We start from the raw sequence: 7925 nt of genomic DNA, 5'->3' as shown, positions 1-7925 counted from the left end.
TTGTTCCCCAAAATTTTATTTGTTCTGTAGTCTGCTTTGTCTGAAATTAACATAGTTGTGATGGTTAATACTGAGTGTCAACTTGATTGTATAGAAGGATGCAAATTATTGATCCTGGGTGTGTCTGTGAGGATATTGCCAAAAGAGATTAACATTTGAGTCAGTGGACTGGGAGAGGCAGATCCACCCTCAATCTGAGTGGGCATCATCTAATCAGCTGTCAGAATAAAGAGCAAGCAGAAGAATGTGAAGAAATTAGACAGGCTTAGCCTCCCAGCCTGTATCTTTCTCCTGTGCTGGATGCTTCCTGCCTTTGAACGTTGGACTCCAGGTTCTTCAGCTTTGGGACTCAGGCTGACTTCCTTGCTCATCAACTTGCAGATGAACTGTTGTGGGACATTGTGATCATGTGAGTTAATACTCCTTAATACACTCCCCTTTATACATACATCTATCCTATTACTATTGTTATTCTAGAGAATCCTGACTAATACAATAGTTATTCCTCTTTTCTTTCTTTTTTTTTGATTAGTGTTAGCATAGTATATCTTTCTCCATCTCTTTAACCTATCTGAGTCTTTGTATTGAAAGTGGGTTTCTTGTAGAATGTACAGGTGTGTCTTGTATATTTCATTTACTCTGACAGTCTATCTTTTAATTGGTGTATTTAGACCATTCACAGTTAAAGTAATTATTGGTGTAGTCAGCTTAATATCTACCATGCTTTTAACTATTTTGTTATACTTTTTAAATTTCTCTTCTGCCTTTTTAATTTTAATTGAGCATTTTCTATTCTATTTTATCTTTTCCCTTAATCTATAAATTTTACCTCTTTTTAAAAGAGTAGTCCAGCAATTTTGTCATTTTTCTTCATATTTATTTTGTTTGTAGGACTCTTGTCAATGTAGAACTTTATATTCAACAATATAAACAGGCATATTGCAAGTGATATTCTGTAGAAGTGAAAAAGACTGATAAAACTAGACACCTGCATTATATGTTCTTTATATAAATAGTCCATTCTGAATAGTAGAATGAAATGCAGACCAAATGCTTCTGAAAGTTTGTGTGCTTAGATCACAATTACCATCTTCCCACACTAAAAAGAAAAAGAACAATAACACAGAACATAGTATTTTCAATGATTATAGCACAATTAACATTTTCAGCCATTCACTGGCTTTTTAAGATCATGTTGGCAACTTACATTATATATACACATGGGTTTGCTTGACTAAGGTCACTATTTCAGAGAGCTTTAAAGCCATTCTAGTAGCTTTTCTGCTATTAGTGCCTTAGCATCATTAACTAGTGAACTTGTAAATGTACCACGACAGGTATTTTAATTTCAAAATCTTTCACCGCCTGAACTAAACCCTGTGTAATAACATAACATCAAGTGATTCCTCCAAAAATGTTGACCAGAATAGCCAGTACCTCTTTTTATCTGAAGTGATAAGAGTAAATGATTCTGTTACTTGATGGACTGTAGCACTACTGTGAACAACAAGGAAGCTGGTTGTAGTCTATGAAGTTGTGTTATATCTATTGTGGTTATAGCCAAACCAGCACCATTTACTAGACAGCCTATTTTTTCACTGAGGCCAGTGTAGGTGAGATGTGGCTTAGCTTCACCTTTGTTCCTTTCATCTTCCTGAGTCCAGTCCTGTAGATCAAAGATCTTCTGGTGATAGGCTGAATTAGAATCAAAACTGATCTTTGCATCCAAACATAACAGAGCTCCATCTGAATCTTATACCATTGGGCTTATTTTTATCATGGTTGTGTTGTAGTTCAGAAAAAGATTGTAAAGCTTGACCATGTTTTCTGCAACAGAATCCACAATATTAGATGGAAATCTTATATTCTGCGCAAGCTGGAAAGCTTGTTCGTTTTTGATGCCTTTACGACGTCAATAGATTCTTTATTACATCAGGAGTCTCAGCAGAAACATCATCAGTGTTGACACCACCTTGCAAACTTCCTGTTTATACTGGACCTTGAAATGACCTTTCCATTGTTATTAGAAAGGAGTATTTTCTCCTGGGATATTTTTGCTCACAGATCAATACTTGATTGCATATTTTGTCATTTTCTCCTGTTTGCTTGGTAAACAACTTTTTCCCAATTATTTGAGAAGGAAACAGCTTTTGCTTCTTGAGAGAAAACTACCTTCACTCCTCTTTTGGGACTGCTTTCCAATGTTCCTTTTTCTCTACCACAAGCAAAACTCTGTGCCATTATCACATCTTTAGAACCTAATTTTTTTTGACAATTGCGTCAGCTTCATCTGGTGACTTTGCCACATATCCTTTGGAAGGGAGATACCAGCTTCTTGCAACAATTTCATATTCATATATTCATGTAATGAGAGATTCCTTTGCTGTTGCTGCTGTACTTGGAGTTATTGGTTATTAAACAGTTCAGAAATTCCCAGAACCTGGGCAGTAGACTATACTATGATCTGGTCTGGGACTGATGGCTGTGAAAGGTGGCAGCTAATTGTCAGCTGTAGAATATGAAGGCCACCATTCCTAAGTCTGACCCTGTCCCCTCCTGCTGTGTGCCTCCAGCCACTTTGTAATAGAGAATTTTCAGTTCTCTTTTCGCATTCCTTATGGCATTGTCATCGTTCATTCTACTTATCCATATGCTATAACCGTCTACTACATTGTTGCTGTTATAACTTTAAACAAACTTTTTTCTTTTGGATCAATTATTAATTAGAAATTAAGCTATCAGTAATAACTTAATAAGAAATTAATAAGAAAAAAGAAAAGATTTTATTTTACCTTCATGTATTCCTTTACTGATACTTTCTTTTCTTTGGGTAATCTTAGTTTTTGGCCTATATCATTTTCCTTCTCCCTAAAGAATGTTTCAAATTTCTCAGTGGGCAGGTCTACTGGCAATAAATTCCCTTAGCTTTTGTTTCTATGAGGAGCCTTTATTCCTTCATAACTTTTGAGGGATTACTTTACTGAATATATAATTATGGAATGGTGGTTTCATTCTTTCAAAATGTTAAATATTTAACTCCTTTCTTGTTTGAATGGTATATGTTAAGAATTCTAATGTAAATTTTTTCATTGTTTCTCTCTGGGTAAGTTTTTTTTTTTTTTTTTTTTTTAATTTCCTATGCCTTCTTTCAAGATTTCCATTTTCCATTTGCTTTCTGCGATGTGAATATGATATGCATAGATATAGGGTTTGCTTTTTGTTTATGTTTAGGCTGCTTAGAGTTCTTTGTGCATTCTGGATCTGTTGTTTGCTGTCTGTTATGAGTTTAGTTAAATTCTTAGCCATTATCATTTTGAATATTTCGTCTTCTCCATTCTCTCTTCCTTCTCTTTTCGATATTCCAATTACACTTCTGTTACACTTTTTGAAATTGTCCTTGGATTTCTTGTCCTGTTTTGTTCACACTTTTTTTTTCTTTGCATTTCAGCTTGATAAGTTTCCACTGACATATCTTCAGGCTCAGTGAGCCTTTCCATGACCATGTCCAGTGGCCCATGATGAGCCCATCAAAGACATTCATCATTCTGCAACAGTATTTTTGAGTTCTGGTATTCCTTTTATGTTTTCCTAGAGTTTCTTTGTCTTTGCTTACATTACTCCCCTGTTTTTGTATATTGTCTACATTTTTCCATTAGAGCTTTTAACATATTACTTATAATCATTTTAAATTCCCTGCCTGATAATTTCAAAATCTGTGCCCTGTCTGAATCAGATTCTAATGCTTGCTTTATCTCTTTAGACTGTGTTTTTTTTCTTGTCTTTTACTTTCCTTTTAATTTTTTGAAAGCTGCACATGATATAGGTAATAGAAACTGTGACTTAAAAGGCCATTAGTGTATGGTTTTATGTTAATCTGGCTAGTACTTAAGCTGTGTTTTAATGTTTGCTTGTAGATATAGATGCCAGAAGCCTCAAACTCTTCTGGTGTCTGTGTTTTTATCTGTTGCATTTGGCTGCCCAAAGAGCTTGTTAGATAGATTTTGTACCTCTTTTAGCTGTTATCTGCTGTTGTTATACTGGAGGCTGTTGGAGTAGTGGTAATTTTTGGTGGAAAGGAAACATTCTATAATGTGACCAATTCTCAGCTTTTTAGTGGCCCTGGGTCCTTGGATTGTAGGCTTTACAAGTGTTTCTTAGCTCTACTCCACTCCATTTGGTAAGATAAAAAAGCTAGCGGAGGTTTGAGTTGGGAAATGCCTTTCCCCCCGGTGAGATAAGGCTATGGTAAAATCTTTTTCCCTGGAGTGTAGATATTGCCATGGAGAACACTGTGGGAATAGTATTTATCAATGGTTACTTTTCCTTTTTCTTTCTTTCCTTTTTCCTTTTTTAATTTAAGACAGGATCTTGCTTTGTTGCCCAGGTTGGAGTGCAGTGTCATGATAATAGCTAATGGCAGCAGCCTCAAACTGCTGGACTCAAACAATCTTCCTGCCTCAGTCTCCTGAGTAGCTGGAACTACAGGGATATGCCAACACACCCCCCTAATTTTTAAATTGTGTGTGTGTGTGTGGAGACAAAGACAAGGTCTCACTATGCCTAGTCTGGTCTTGAACTCCTGGGCTCCAGTAATACTTCTACCTTAGCTTCCAAAAGTGCTGGGATTATAGGCATAAGCCACAGCACCTGGGCTAGTGGTTACTTTTCTTTTTTCCTAGTCCAAGCCTGGAAATAGCCTTTCTTAGCTCTTCACACTAACAACCTGGTGGTTTTACTGAATGTAAAACTTACGCAATTTTTTGCCATTAGGAATTTCTTACTGTTATGCTAGTCCATGTTCAACCTTTAGAAATCTGTCAAAAGTTACCATTTATGTGTTGCTACCATCTCATGGCTCCAATGGCATATACTTCAGGTAAGCAGATGTTTCCTGTGACTCTATATTCATAAATCTCTACAGACTTCAGGGTGATAGTTTACCCAGAAACTTCGATTCTCTACTAGGTCTAAGAAAATTATTCTTGTTGTAAGACAGGAGTGTTGACTTCTAAGCTCTTTATTCATCAGAGCTGAAACTGGAAGTCACCAACGTATGTATTAGCAAATTATATTCTAGTAGTGAGGTCTTATTTATTCTAATATTTCTTTGGTAAATATGATCCATACCATGGGGATTAATTTACTTTCTTAGCTCCTCATTCTTACCCTTGTGATTTATCAAGGCTTCTCTAATTAGTACATCCCCTAAGGAAAGTTCAGGCCAAAAATATGATTGGCTCATGCACTGCGGGAGCCACAGGAGAAAATACATCTTCTGGAGCAGCCCATTCTGCCCCTACAGTAGTGCTAGCTGGAAAAATCATAGCTGAGCTTGCTGCTTCCCCAGTCTCTACTTTGTTTTTTTTTTTTTTTTTTTTTTAATTTATTATTATTATTATACTTTAAGTTGTAGGGTACATGTGCATAACGTGCAGGTTTGTTATATATGTATACTTGTGCCATGTTGGTGTGCTGCACCCATCAACTCGTCATTTACATCAGGTGTAACTCCCAATGCAATCCCTCCTCCCTCCCCCCTCCCCATGATAGGCCCCGGTGTGTGATGTTCCCCTTCCCGAGTCCAAGTGATCTCATTGTTCAGTTCCCACCTATGAGTGAGAACATGCGGTGTTTGGTTTTCTGTTCTTGTGATAGTTTGCTAAGAATGATGGTTTCCAGCTGCATCCATGTCCCTACAAAGGACACAAACTCATCCTTTTTGATGGCTGCATAGTATTCCATGGTGTATATGTGCCACATTTTTCTTAATCCAATCTGTCACTGATGGACATTTGGGTTGATTCCAAGTCTTTGCTATTGTGAATAGTGCCGCAATAAACATACGTGTGCATGTGTCTTTATAGCAGCATAATTTATAATCCTTTGGGTATATACCCAGTAATGGGATGGCTGGGTCATATGGTACATCTAGTTCTAGATCCTTGAGGAATTGCCTACTGTTTTCCATAATGGTTGAACTAGTTTACAATCCCACCAACAGTGTAAAAGTGTTCCTATTTCTCCACATCCTCTCCAGCACCTGTTGTTTCCTGACTTTTTAATGATCGCCATTCTAACTGGTGTGAGATGGTATCTCATTGTGGTTTTGATTTGCATTTCTCTGATGGCCAGTGATGATGAGCATTTTTTCATGTGTCTGTTGGTTGTATGAATGTCTTCTTTTGAGAAATGTCTGTTCATATCCTTTGCCCACTTTTTGATGGGGTTGTTTGTTTTTTTTTCTTGTAAATTTGTTTGAGTTCTTTGTAGGTTCTGGATATTAGCCCTTTGTCAGATGAGTAGATTGCAAAAATGTTCTCCCATTCTGTAGGTTGCCTGTTCACTCTGATGGTAGTTTCTTTTGCTGTGCAGAAGCTCTTTAGTTTAATGAGATCCCATTTGTCAATTTTGGCTTTTGCTGCCATTGCTTTTGGTGTTTTAGACATGAAGTCTTTGCCCATGCCTATGTCCTGAATGGTACTACCTAGGTTTTCCTCTAGGATTTTTATGGTATTAGGTCTAACATTTAAGTCTCTAATCCATCTTGAATTTATTTTCGTATCAGGAGTAAGGAAAGGATCCAGTTTCAGCTTTCTACTTATGGCTAGCCAATTTTCCCAGCACCATTTATTAAATAGGGAATCCTTTCCCCATTTCTTGTTTCTCTCAGGTTTGTCAAAGATCAGATGGCTGTAGATGTGTGGTATTATTTCTGAGGACTCTGTTCTGTTCCATTGGTCTATATCTCTGTTTTGGTACCAGTACCATTCTGTTTTGGTTACTGTAGCCTTGTAGTATAGTTTGAAGTCAGGTAGCGTGATGCCTCCAGCTTTGTTCTTAACCCAGTCTCTACTTTGAGACAGGATCTTTTTGATGATCTTCCAGAGTATGAAAAGCCTATTGAAACAGTAATTCTAGCTGCTCAGGATACTTTCATTAATGCAGATCCCTTTGAATCATCAGGAAACATTGGATTGGAATGGGATGAGGATCCAGATTGTAAATTCCAGCAGGTATTCACAGGAATTTATCTGCCCTTACATTTTTTTTAAAATTTTTATTTTTGCTCTGAATAAAGCATGTTGTCTCCTTTTCTCCAACTAGGCTGGGTTGGTTGGTAGGGAGGTTGCTGCTTCCCTAACATTGATCGCTTTCTTCCTGTCACTCTTACCTCCTATGTTGGTTTCCTGTGGCCATGCAACAGTGTTACTACAAATGTAGTAGCTTTACACAGTACACATTTATTATCTCATGGGTCTTTGTGGGTTAGAAGTCTGGGCACAACTTAGCTTGGTTCTCTGCTTAGGGTCCCACAAGACTGCAGTCAAGGTGTTGGCCAGTGCTTGGGTCTCATTTCAAGGTTGACTGGGAAGATACATTTCCAGGCTTATGTGGTTTTAGCAGAATTCACTTCCTTGCAGTTGTTGGGGGTTTCAGTTTCTTGCTGGCTGCCTGTCTGTTGGAGACCACCCCTATCTTAGGTATATGCAAATGCAGCCATTTGCTTCTTCAAAGACAGTAAAGACAGAATCTTCTCAGAGAGGAGAAGTCACAAACCTGTGTAATGTAATCATAGAAATGACATCGTATCATCTTTGCCATATTTTATTGATTAAAGGCAGTTCACAGGGCTTGCCTTTACTCAAGTAGAAAGGATCACATAAGGTAAAAGGATCACGTAAGAGTGTGAATATCAAGATATAAAGATCATGGGGGCCACCTTGGAGTCTTTCCATCACAAATAGTTGTCATTTTATGTAATGCTTTACAGTCACTGGTTGTATCTGGCAGCTACACATGATGAAAGGAAGACAGCTGAAGGTGAGCCTCATACAGAGATGAAATCACTTTCATTCAATTTGACAACTGAAGTTTTTAAATGTAGACTACATGTAAGTAGTAATTACATGGTTAGCTATTGATTT

General features: G+C 37.3%; 1 pseudogene; it reads right to left on the bottom strand.

Annotated features, from left to right (window-relative positions):
* Positions 1 to 1190: 1190 nt before the first annotated feature.
* LOC126934398 (succinate--CoA ligase [ADP-forming] subunit beta, mitochondrial-like) lies at positions 1191 to 2440 on the bottom strand (annotated as a pseudogene).
* Between the last annotated feature and the right edge of the window lie 5485 nt (positions 2441 to 7925).

Source organism: Macaca thibetana, chromosome 13 (genome assembly GCF_024542745.1).
Source record: "Macaca thibetana thibetana isolate TM-01 chromosome 13, ASM2454274v1, whole genome shotgun sequence".
In the NCBI taxonomy this organism is placed as follows: domain Eukaryota; kingdom Metazoa; phylum Chordata; class Mammalia; order Primates; family Cercopithecidae; genus Macaca; species Macaca thibetana.
Note: the sequence above shows the minus strand (reverse complement) of the source record. Positions and strands in the feature narration are given on the sequence as shown.